This window comes from Epinephelus lanceolatus, chromosome 14 (assembly GCF_041903045.1).
Source record: "Epinephelus lanceolatus isolate andai-2023 chromosome 14, ASM4190304v1, whole genome shotgun sequence".
Lineage (NCBI taxonomy): Eukaryota > Metazoa > Chordata > Actinopteri > Perciformes > Serranidae > Epinephelus > Epinephelus lanceolatus.
This window is the reverse complement of record NC_135747.1, coordinates 45,311,453-45,324,434: the sequence shown is the minus strand read 5'-3', so window position 1 is coordinate 45,324,434 and position 12,982 is coordinate 45,311,453. Positions and strand designations below refer to the sequence as shown.

The 12,982-nt window shown below is 43.5% G+C and overlaps 1 pseudogene across 1 annotated transcript in view; it reads right to left on the bottom strand.

Moving 5' to 3' along the window:
• Positions 1–1,889: 1,889 nt before the first annotated feature.
• The window catches only part of LOC117249249 (mitogen-activated protein kinase kinase kinase kinase 4-like), a 147,352-nt pseudogene continuing 136,259 nt past the window's right edge, over positions 1,890–12,982 (bottom strand). The window contains exons 25-32 of the transcript XR_013493306.1: positions 12,363–12,530; positions 10,879–11,022; positions 8,937–9,071; positions 4,334–4,434; positions 3,891–4,040; positions 3,533–3,692; positions 3,106–3,245; positions 1,890–2,251 (exon numbers count right to left, since the gene is read on the bottom strand). The product of XR_013493306.1 is annotated as a mitogen-activated protein kinase kinase kinase kinase 4-like (transcript). The remainder of the gene's footprint in view (positions 2,252–3,105; positions 3,246–3,532; positions 3,693–3,890; positions 4,041–4,333; positions 4,435–8,936; positions 9,072–10,878; positions 11,023–12,362; positions 12,531–12,982) is intronic.

The following is a 12,982-nucleotide window of genomic DNA, read 5'->3' as shown; positions in this document are numbered from 1 at the left end:
GAGATCAATGCTGCGGGAGATTGACGCTGCAGATTGATGCTGGAGGAGAATGATGCTGCAGGAGATCAATAGATCAACGCTGCAGGAGATCAACGCTGTGGGAGATTGATCGATGCTGCAGTAGATCGACGCTGCAGATCGACGCCGCAAGAGATCAATAGATCAGTGCTGCAGGAGATCGACACTGCAGGAGGTCGATGCTGCAGGAGATCAACACTGCAGGAGGTCGATGCTGCAGTCTGCTGCCCAGTCTTTCACATATACAGACAACTTAAATAACGGCCAGAGCAGGAAGTAGAGAAAACTATTCCTTCCCCAAAAAGTGGGTTTCCGTCTTCTTCACAAACAGCTGAGTGAGGAAAAAGTTCTGCTCCGTGTTGCTCGTTCCTTTCGTCACAGTAACACTGAAATCCAGAGTCTGACATTGTGTTGAGAAGGTTTACGTCCTCATTGATGGGAAAGATGCAGGAAAACCTCGTCAGCTCTGAAGTGCTCTGAGCTTCTGCACAGATTCTCACAGCTGTTACAAATACAGAATAAAATATCTACACCTGACATAGAGGCTCCGCTGCTGCAGCTTTCAGTCGTCTTAAATTGAACATCTAGGATTGATCACTTGACAAGATACAAAGTAAAAACATCATCTCATGCCTTGGACCACCACACAGTAATAAGTCTTTCTACATTCTTGACACATAGTGCATTGCATTCATACAAATGATACAAGTGAAAATGATCTGAAATGGAAGATAGAAAAAAAAACTGCTGAAGCAAACCTGCCGACCACGCGTTTACCTCTGCCACAAAAACCTGATTCATCGATGACGCTCAACTCTCTGACCGCACGCACACATACTGAACTTTCTCCTCGACTGTATCGCTATCCGAATCTTTTTTATATCCAACTATTCACAGCAGTTCTCGAGTTGAGATCGGCCGACCTCCCGATAACCCGAGATGATGGTCACATTGGACCAGTTGAAACAGGACCACTGACACTATCTGGAAGATTCAACGAACTTTTATTTTACATAGACACCTTTAATCTTATTTAATCTTTTGGACCACGCCCACATCACTTCCTCTCGGACAAACACACAGTCTGGGGGTTCAGAGTCAAAGCAAGCAAACTGTGGGTGGATGTGCGTAAATCTTAAAAAACAAGGTTAAAGACACTCCACATGGTTACACTTATCTTCAAGGAATAATAACCATAATAATAATAATTCAAAAAATACTATTTTGAAATCCGTCTGCTTCAGCGTCTCTCTCTCTCTGTCATCCTCCTCCTTTTAAAGCACCTGTCCAAACAACACGATACTTCAACGACGCACACACACGCCCACCTGTCGAGTCCCATCGATCAGACTTACAGTAGAACCTCAAATATTCTGCTCTGCTTGTCAGTCCGTCCCTAACCCTGACCGGCTCCGTGACGAGTCAGTCTGTCCCTAACCCTGACCGGCTCTGTGACGACTCAGTCTGTCCCAGCTGACAGTCTCAACCTTGAACCAGCATGTCAGCAGTAATTGGACCAAACAGAAGTACATTAACACACACTACTGTAGCTTTAATACAACAGACTCTGCCCCTCCGGCCCCATGATACACTCATACGAAAGGGCGGAGGGCAGGAATACAGGGCAGAGGGGGAACTCTCTGATGAGAGGCAGACCTGCAGAAGGTAGTAGCAGTACTAGTAATAATAGTGGTAGCAGTACAAGTAGTTAGAAGACCTCAAGCTTACTGACCAGCCCAGGAGCACAGAGATGATGCAGAGGTACAAAAATCTGTCCCATCGCAAACTGATGAGCACCAAGAAAACCGAGAGGGAAACACAAAGTCGTTTGCCCCCTTGTCTTGAATTCACATTGAATTTATTTCTACTTCTTTTCATATATTAATTAATCATTGATTTCATCATTTCAGGGGGCGACGACTTCACGGCTTGTCGCTGCATCGCAGGCGGCCTCGGAGCTCTGATGCAAGCAAAGCCAGAGGAAGGTGAAGAAGTCTTCGCTGCTGGTTGGCTGTTGATTTTGTTCTCTTGTGGTTGTCCGAGGGTTGACAAGACATCGACGGTGGGTTCTGAGATCCAGTGTTAGCGAGGGTGGAGGACAATGAGGAGGATGAGGAGAAGGAGGAGGAGGAGGGCAGGGCGTGGACCTCTACCAGCTGAGCAGGTTGCTTCGGCCCAGAGTCATAAAGTAGACCTGGCTGGAGCCTCCAGACCGAACGGAGGCAAAGAACACCTGAAGAGGAGACACAGACGGACAGACGGACATTTTAATGTGACGTACAGCCAGTTGTCTTCAGATGGAGACATGGAAAACACCAGTGAGGGTTTTTCATCTCAGGAAGGTTTCCTGTGACCAATTCTGATAAAACATCATGTAGTTATTTCAGTCCAAGATTTGTTCCCACATTTTGATTATTTATCTACATGATTCATAACTTCAGTAAAACTGACAAACAACTGACGCACTTCATCAACAGGGACGTCAAGTTGGGTTTATTATGACCTCGTAATAAAACCAAGACGTCTCTGCAGTATAAAAAGACTTGGTGCTTCCAGAGAAAACAGAGATAAAGGAGGATTTTTGTTCAAGAGGGAGAAAACCTACAACTACCAGAATGCACATTGAAAAAACAATCTCCATCTCCATCAGGAAACAGTATGGCGCCCACTTCCTGTTAACAAACTCTCACTATTACAGCAAAACACGGCACTACAACATGTTTCTATAAACACTGTAGGCGAGAAATAGTCAATACAGTCAGCTCTAGTTCAGCCCATTGACCAATCAGAATGTAGACAGTGTTTGTGGACTCAGTCTCGACAGGATTTCTTCTTCTGATTGATGATCAAATTTAATTTGGATAATCTGTCAGATTATTTCTTCAGCAGCATCAGCTCAAACCAATACTTCCCTTTGATTGGTGGATGATATAAGAACAGCTCCACCGTGTCGTCTCAAACGTCCTGCTGTGTTTTTACTTCTATCTGTTACCTTCCCTCGTGTACACCTCCCATCTTAATAAAGTTCATACATGTACTGACACCAGAGGATCAGGAAGTGTTGTCGAATGTCTGAGAGCGTCTCACCTTGTCGTTTCTCTCACAGAGGAACTTGAGTCTCTGAGCTCTCTTGTGCATGAAGACGCCGTCCAGATGGCCGGTCTCCACCGAGCGGATCTCGATGGCCTTCTCTCCCCAGCCCATGATCTGGTTGGATCGGATGTAGGCTGCAAAGAGGTTTTTCAGTTAATCAATACGTACTGATTGTTTCAAAGCCTTTGAGTGTGTGTGTGTGTGTGTGTGTGTGTGTGTGTGTGTGTGTGAGAGAGCATGTTTTACTTGATGGTTAATCAAAGATCAGTTTGATTCATCAGGAATATTTTAACCAACGACACGCAGAGTAACAAACATTAAATTAAAATGATCACATGATCGACAGTTGACGTCTCTAGTTGCACGTGAAGTTGCACATGAGAAGAAGACAATGTGTTTCCTGTGTGTATGTGTGACTCACCCACGGAGGTCGGCATCTCCCCCCACTGCAGCACCACGTCCTTGGTGATGCGTCCGTAGGTGTTGACGTAAACACCCTCGTCCTCGTAGCAGACCAGCAGCTCGATGCCATCGGTGTTGGGCAGGATGATGATGGCGTGAGACTGGATGCTGGTCTGGATCTACAGCGACACACAACATCAACACGGTGACGACGGTACTGACGACTTTCTTTGAGACGTGTAAGAAAATAACGGAACTGTACCTGTGACACCACTGATCGACCACTCAGAGAAACACCGTCTAATACAGTTGATGATTAATACGACTGTGGTCTGTTCATAAACCAAAGACATCAGATTTAATCTGTGTGTTCTTACATGCGTCGGCAGGTAGATGTCGTACACAGCCCCAGAGTCCACGTCCACAGCATGGAAGCCTGAACACGAGCCGTAGATGACCTTTAACCTCTGACCTTCCTCCACAGTCAGGTCGACCAGCAGCGGTTTGTGAACCAGGTCACCGAAAGACTGAAACACACAGGTCAGAAAAACAGTTGTTCCTCGTGTCAGCCGTCGCTCAGAAGCTTCAGCATCAGATCAGCAGGTTTTCATGAAGCTGTCGTTAATATACAACTCTATAAAATATGACCTTTGACCTCTTTTAAACCTTCTACATAATACAGCAGGAAAAAGCCCCGTACAGTCCAGAGACAGTCCGGTGTAAATCCACCTTTACAGAGGTCAAACTGTTCGTCCACCTGTCATCATCAACACCAGGAATAAATCCACACAGACATCAGCTGATCAGTCCTCGCACTCACCTTGAAGGCCATGAACTTGTGGTAAGGTTTTGGTGCCCAGGCGTAGACCTCCACCGAGTTCTTCAGAGCCAGAACCAAGAATTTGATCCTCTCATATTTTACTGCGAACAACAAAACATTAAAACATCAGAATCTCACAAAAGATCATGGCCGCCACCATCGGGGAGGAAACAGCTGCTCGCTGATGTGTCCATCACTGTCTGCAGTATTCTCACTGTTACATCTGTCGGTGACACAGCTGCTACACTCAGTAATCACATTACTGCTGCTACACTCAGTAATCACATTACAGCTGCTACACTCAGTAATCACATTGCTGCTGCTGCTGCTGCTGCTGCTGCTACACTCAGTAATCACATTACTGCTGCTACACTCAGTAATCACATTACAGCTGCTACACTCAGTAATCACATTGCTGCTGCTGCTGCTGCTGCTACACTCAGTAATCACATTACTGCTGCTACACTCAGTAATCACATTGCTGCTGCTGCTGCTGCTGCTGCTACAGTCAGTAATCACATTACAGCTGCTACACTCAGTAATCACATTACCGCTGCTACACTCAGTAATCACATTACTGCTGCTACAGTCAGTAATCACATTACTGCTGCTACACTGAGTAATCACACTGCTGCTGCTACACTCAGTAATCACATTACTGCTGCTACAGTCAGTAATCACACTGCTGCTGCTGCTACAGTCAGTAATCACATTACTGCTGCTACACTCAGTAATCACACTGCTGCTGCTACACTCAGTAATCACATTACTGCTGCTACACTAGGTAATCACATTGCTGCTGCTGCTACACTCAGTAATCACATTACTGCTGCTACACTCAGTAATCACACTGCTGCTGCTACACTCAGTAATCACATTACTGCTGCTACACTCAGTAATCACATTGCTGCTGCTGTTACACTCAGTAATCACATTACTGCTGCTACACTCAGTAATCACATTATTGCTGCTACACTGAGTAATCACACTGCTGCTGCTACACTCAGTAATCACATTACTGCTGCTACACTCAGTAATCACATTGCTGCTGCTGCTGCTGCTGCTGCTGCTGCTGCTGCACTCAGTAATCACATTACTGCTGCTACACTCAGTAATCACATTACCGCTGCTACACTCAGTAATCACATTACTGCTGCTACACTCAGTAATCACATTACTGCTGCTACACTCAGTAATCACATTGCTGCTGCTACACTCAGTAATCACACTGCTGCTGCTACACTCAGTAATCACATTGCTGCTGCTACAGTCAGTAATCACATTACTGCTGCTACACTAGGTAATCACATTGCTGCTGCTGCTGCTGCTACATTCAGTAATCACATTACTGCTCCTACACTCAGTAATCACATTGCTGCTGCTACAGTCAGTAATCACATTACTGCTGCTGCACTCAGTAATCACATTACTGCTGCTACACTAGGTAATCACATTACCGCTGCTACACTCAGTAATCACATTGCTGCTGCTGCTGCTACATTCAGTAATCACATTACTGCTCCTGCACTCAGTAATCACATTGCTGCTGCTGCTGCTACACTCAGTAATCACATTACTGCTGCTACACTCAGTAATCACATTACTGCTGCTGCTGCTACATTCAGTAATCACATTACTGCTGCTGCTGCTACATTCAGTAATCACATTACTGCTGCTACACTCAGTAATCACATTACTGCTGCTGCTACACTCAGTAATCACATTGCTGCTGCTGCTGCTACATTCAGTAATCACATTACTGCTCCTGCACTCAGTAATCACATTGCTGCTGCTGCTGCTGCTGCTGCTACACTCAGTAATCACATTACTGCTGCTACACTCAGTAATCACTGCTGCTGCTGCTACACTCAGTAATCACTGCTGCTGCTGCTACACTCAGTAATCACACTGCTACTGCTGCTGCTGCTCCTACACTCAGTAATCACATTACTGCTGCTACACTCAGTAATCACATTACTGCTGCTACATTCAGTAATCACATTACTGCTCCTACACTCAGTAATCACATTGCTGCTGCTGCTGCTGCTGCTACACTCAGTAATCACATTACTGCTGCTACACTCAGTAATCACTGCTGCTGCTGCTACACTCAGTAATCACACTGCTACTGCTGCTGCTGCTCCTACACTCAGTAATCACATTACTGCTGCTACACTCAGTAATCACATTACTGCTGCTACATTCAGTAATCACATTACTGCTGCTGCTACTGCTACACTCAGTAATCACATTACTGCTGCTGCTACACTCAGTAATCACATTACTGCTGCTGCACTCAGTAATCACATTACTGCTGCTGCTACACTCAGTAATCACATTACTGCTGCTACACTCAGTAATCACATTACTGCTGCTACATTCAGTAATCACATTACTGCTGCTGCTACTGCTGCTGCTGCTACACTCAGTAATCACATTACTGCTGCTGCACTCAGTAATCACATTACTGCTGCTGCACTCAGTAATCACATTACTGCTGCTGCTACACTCAGTAATCACATTACTGCTGCTGCACTCAGTAATCACATTACTGCTGCTGCTACACTCAGTAATCACATTACTGCTGCTACACTCAGTAATCACATTACTGCTGCTGCTGCTGCTGCTACACTCAGTAATCACATTGCTGCTGCTGCTGCTGCTACACTCAGTAATCACATTACTGCTGCTACACTCAGTAATCACATTACTGCTGCTGCTACACTCAGTAATCACATTACTGCTGCTACACTCAGGAATCACACTGCTGCTGCTGCTGCTACACTCAGTAATCACATTACTGCTGCTACACTCAGTAATCACATTACTGCTGCTACACTCAGTAATCACATTGCTGCTGCTGCTGCTACACTCAGTAATCACATTACTGCTGCTACACTCAGTAATCACATTACTGCTGCTACACTCAGTAATCACATTACTGCTGCTACACTCAGTAATCACATTACTGCTGCTACACTCAGTAATCACATTGCTGCTGCTGCTGCTACACTCAGTAATCACATTACTGCTGCTACACTCAGGAATCACACTGCTACTGCTGCTGCACTCCGTAATCACACTGCTGCTGCTGCTCCTCCTACACTCAGTAATCACATTACTGCTGCTACATTCAGTAATCACATTACTGCTGCTGCTACACTCAGTAATCACATTACTGCTGCTGCACTCAGTAATCACATAATGTTTGTGATGTCATGTTTTTATTCAGTGCCAGTTTCACCTTTAAAAATCAGTTCAAACAAATGTTCATTCAGATTTCGTGACCTGTTGAAGATGATGATGATGTAATTTCCTGTCCTACTGCAACACTCAGTCTGTGTTGGTCCTTCAGTAAATTATTAATTGACAGAATGCTTCCACTGTATCTGTTTAAATATTTAAATCTATACAAATATAATCTTATTTTGTAATTGTCTTAAACTCGGCTTGTGTGTGGTGTGCAATGTTTAGATTCATAATTTCTAACGTGCACTAAAATAAGATTCATCTGTCACAGAAAAGTTTTCCTCACAATACTGATTTGATCTTCATCTCAGGGAACCCTGGACTTTCCACAAGTGTCGATTCAAAATATTTAATCTGACGAGGAGTCGCTGGACATGTCTGAATAAAACTTCTGGACAGGAAATGGATTTCACGACGGGCAGCTCTGGTCAGCGTTGAGGGGTTTCCAACAGGAAGTGCTGATGTTTGCTCAGCGGCACTACCATCACAAAGGACATTCTGAGTTTTAGACAGGTCCATGTTGTTACATGTCCACTCGGACGTCCTCACCGCAGTCTTACTTAATCGAGGGCTTTTCTCCCGTCACTTATCGGTGGCGTGTGTGTCTCGTACACTCACTCTGGATCTCAAACTGAGACGTTGAAGTTTGTAAACGGAGAGTCCCCGTCTGAATCCAGATGTGTCTGAGTTTATTTCTGATGGGAAACATGTCGTGGTAACACAGCAGGGACAAACAGCTGAAGACACACACACACACACACACACACCACTATTTCTAAGATAAAGAGATTTAAAGGCAGCCAGAGTCACGGCTGAGTGATTATAAATCAGACACCGATCCATCAGCCACCGACTGTCATCGGCCACGACACAATATTACTGTGATTTTAAACGTGTGGCAATTCGCTGAGTATTGAATCAACATATTCTGATTTATTAGCTTTTACAATGTAAATTAAAGGAAAACTAGATCTGTTTGATCTGATAGGACAAAGTCGTATTTTTACTGCAGAAAGATGATTCAGTTAATTTCATTATTCTAAGATTTGAATTTGAATTGCCAACAATAATAATTCATATGATAAAAAATGGATACTTGGTGTCTGTGTATCGATACGATATCACTGTGATAATCTGCTGTATCGGTTTTTCTCGCCTATATTGTATTGATTGAAACATGAGGTGTCAAATGTTACATCTGTTCTGATGTGCAGCAGCGACTGTCGTAGCGTACAGGAAGTACTTTATTAAATGTTATCATCATCATCTTACAGCTCCTCCTGTCAGCGGACGCTCAGAATAAAACTCACCTTTATATTTGTGTTTAGAAACAAGGTGAGAGGAAGTAACGTACCAACTTTGTAATGAACGCAGCCCTCCAGGTCTCCGACGGTGGTCCAGCCCTGTTTCTTCTCCACCTCAGGATCATTGTGCAGGATCTTGTTCCTCAGCCAGGACAGGTAGTAAACTCGCAGCTTGTTCTTCTTACCTGTCGGAGATCCAGACGTCACTTTGGGTTTAAATCTATTTTTATTTTTTAATAATGAGTGAAGAGGCAGAAATAATTACTGTGGTGATTTTCTCTAAAATTAAAACATAAAGTTAAATTCTCTCCTAAATTCTGTTTCTGATATTTAACACTGTGACTTCAGCATCTGTAAATCTGATGGTCACATGATCCATGTGAATAGACCCTGATCCAATCCAATCCAATCCACTCTATTTATATAGCGCAATTTTAACAAACACAAGGTTTCCAAAGTGCTGCACAGCAAGATAAAAACACAATAATAATAGCAGCACAATAAAACGATGAAGTACACAATAGGATAAAAGTAATAAAATAAAATAAAATGCACTGCCCGCACAAGATAAAAAAAAAAATTAAAAATATATGCACATACACATAAAATCATAAAATCAACACGCTACATGGTGTCAAAAGCTGATGAGACACTTTGGTCTCTGAATGAAACACTGATTCTTCATAAAACAAGTGCAGCAGAAGTTTGGAGCTTTGACAGCGACCCTGAGACACTCACAGTGTCCTTATTGGCTGCTGAGATTTAATCCAGGTCTGCACTGATGACAGATTTTGATTTGTTACAGCTGCAAACATCTGTCTGAAACACTGTGGTGTGATTTTCTGCCTCCGTCCTGCATGTGTGCAGTGTTGTGCAACTTTTCAGGAAGTTAGTGATTGTGAAGGTCGAGTTGGGACAAAACAGCATTTGAAGGAACACAATGTTTCAGTGTGATTTGTAATATTGGGCTTTATAAATAAAATTGATGATGATGATGATGTGTGTGTGTGTGTGTGTGTGTGTGTTTGTGTGTGTGTGTGTGTGTGTGTGTGAAACCTGTTTACTGATGTGTGTGTGTTGCTGAAGGTAACTGTGGACCTCTGTGAATCTGCTGCTGCTTCCTGTTTCCTATCAAAAATTTGTACAACTGTTGGTCCTCAACACACACACTAACACACAGAAGTGTGATGACTGTTGGTGACACTCTGTGACAAACAGTGGGTTACTCACCCCAGAAGACGTCTATAGGAACCGGACCGTAAACTGAGATCACACTTCGTTCATACATGTGTAGGCATTTCATGCAGCTGTTTGTCGGACGGACTCGTGTGCTTTTAAGAAATGACGCTGTGGACACACTGATGCGTTTACTGTGTGAGGCTCAGAGTAATCTGATTACAGAAGATGTCAGGATGTGCCCAGTGCAGTGTTAGAACTTTCCGTGACGCCTATTTTCACATGTCAGCACCGCAAAGAGTTTCATGGAAGGAAATCGACACGTTGCTCTGCGGCATTTCCTTCCATCATGGAAAGCTCAAGAGCGTGTCAGCGTTACATATCGAAAACACACATGACGTGATCTCTCCCAGCCGAGATTTACTCAACATCCGCTTAGCTCAAAATATCTGTTGTGACAGTGTGTGTGTGTGTGTGTGTGTGAAATTGAGAAAGAGGAGAAGTAAGAAGGTGGACGAACTTTCAACCTGAGAAATCTTGGAACTCGACTGAGTGTTTAAAAATATTTATGCAACAACAGAAGCTGACACGCACATCAGACTGAGAAGACGTAGGACGGAGCTATCTGCAGTTGTGTGTGTGTGTGTGCAGGCGGGACATATTCCAGCGTGACAGGGTGCTATGAGCTGACACAGCATGGTGAACAGAAGTGAAACTGTTGTTCAGTCTCATAATGAAGCAGATTTATCTCTGTGTGTTTGTTCACTTGGGTCTTTACACAATCACCCTCATGCATGACTGTGTGTGTGTGTGTACCTGATATAGTGACCAGGACGTTGAGTCCCTCCAGGACGTCCATCTGCTGGAAGCGCCGTCGGTTGATGAGAGGATAAACTTTCCCCTGACCGCTGCGATCCAACAACATCAGACCACTCTCTGTTCCCACCAACAGGTTCACACCTGCACACACACACACACACACACACACACACACACTTAGAGATCAACAGTGACACCAAACAGCTACAAACAGCTGGTTATCAGACAGATGTAGTGTGTGGCTTTATGCTGCCACCAGGTGGTGAAGACTTGTAACTACAACATTTAGTAAAGAGAACAGACTATGTTCATGGACGCTGAATAAATGTTATCACACATAATATTATCATATTATAACAGGTGACTTCAGCACTGACACACAGTGTAGTAATTAAGGAATATTAAACATGTTAAACTAAGATTTTGAAGCTATAAAGGGACAGTTCACCCCCTCTTTCCTGTAGAGCTGTTTATCAGTGTAGATAGTTTAGGTGTGAGCTGCAGAGTGTTGCAGATATGGGCCGTAGAGATGTCTGACTTCTCTCCAGTATAACAGAACTAGATGACACTCAGCTTGTGGAGCTCAACTCAGCATCAATGTCTCTGTACAGAAATCATGATCTGGTTACTCCAGATAATCCACAGACCTTGTTGGCAGCATTTTCATGGAGGAATGTATTTACTGAACTACACCCACTAACCACATCACCAAACAGAAGTGAGCGTGAATCCACTTTGAGCATCAGTTTGAACGTTAGTGAAGTCGTCTTGAAGCTTTACTGATGTACATGATGCAGGTAGAAGTCAGAACGTTATTTGGTTACTGCAAATATGAAATACGAGCTGATGCTGGCCGTGTGTTGAGCAGCCGTGTTGCTTTTTTATTTAGCACAGCTGACCAGAGACATACATGGATGTGTATATTAAGGTATATGAGTGTGTATATTAATGTATATGAGTGTGTATATTAACGTATATGGATGTGTATATTAAGGTATATGAGTGTGTATTTTAACGTATATGGGTGTGTATATTAACGTATATGAGTGTGTATATTAACGTATATGGATGTGTATATTAACGTATATGAGTGTGTATATTAACGTATATGGGTGTGTATATTAACGTATATGAGTGTGTATATTAACGTATATGGATGTGTATATTAACGTATATGAGTGTGTATATTAACGTATATGAGTGTGTATATTAACGTATATGGATGTGTATATTAACGTATATGAGTGTGTATATTAACGTATATGGGTGTGTATATTAACGTATATGAGTGTGTATATTAACGTATATGGATGTGTATATTAACGTATATGGATGTGTACATTAACGTATATGGGTGTTTATATTAACGTATATGAGTGTGTATATTAAAGTAGCACACACACACACACACACACACTCATTTTGTTGACATGTTGTCATGTAATTATGATGTCATACTAAACACTGATGTCTGTTCTTACCCCAGAGCGCAGCACACAGGATCTCAGAGTTAAACCTCTTTTTGTATTTGCGGATCTCCGGTGTGTCGCTCTGTGGGCGAGTGTTGACTGGGTTCACATTGACCACGGAGCCCTTCCGAGATTGGTCGGCCCTCAGCGCCTCTGCCAGCCGGGCATCGTTCCCGTAGCCTAAAAGGTCAAAGGGAAGGGCTTAGGTAGGACAGTGTAGGATATAGAATTTAGCGGGCAGGGTGGGGCCAGTCAGACGGTCAACATTAGAGACATGGATGGATCTACGTCCTCTGAGCCTGTTCATCATGAGAGCAGAACTGATCATTATAAAGAGAGCAGAGTCTGGAAAACAAATGTCATGTGACCAATATCTAAGGATATCAGGATATCATTCCCTGTGCGACCTCAGAGTCCCTCTGCGGCCTCAGATGCAGTCATAGCCTTCGATTATTTAAACCTCAGTCACACAGTGAATCACTCTCCTCTGTTTTTACCATCTGGACTTCAAACATCTGCAGGAACATCAGGAATAATCTGACCAGTGATTAAAAGCAGACTGAACAATGTGGTGAGGTCGGTGTCTGGTCACCAGCTGCATCAGGTGACGGATCAACACACCAGAGTCCTCA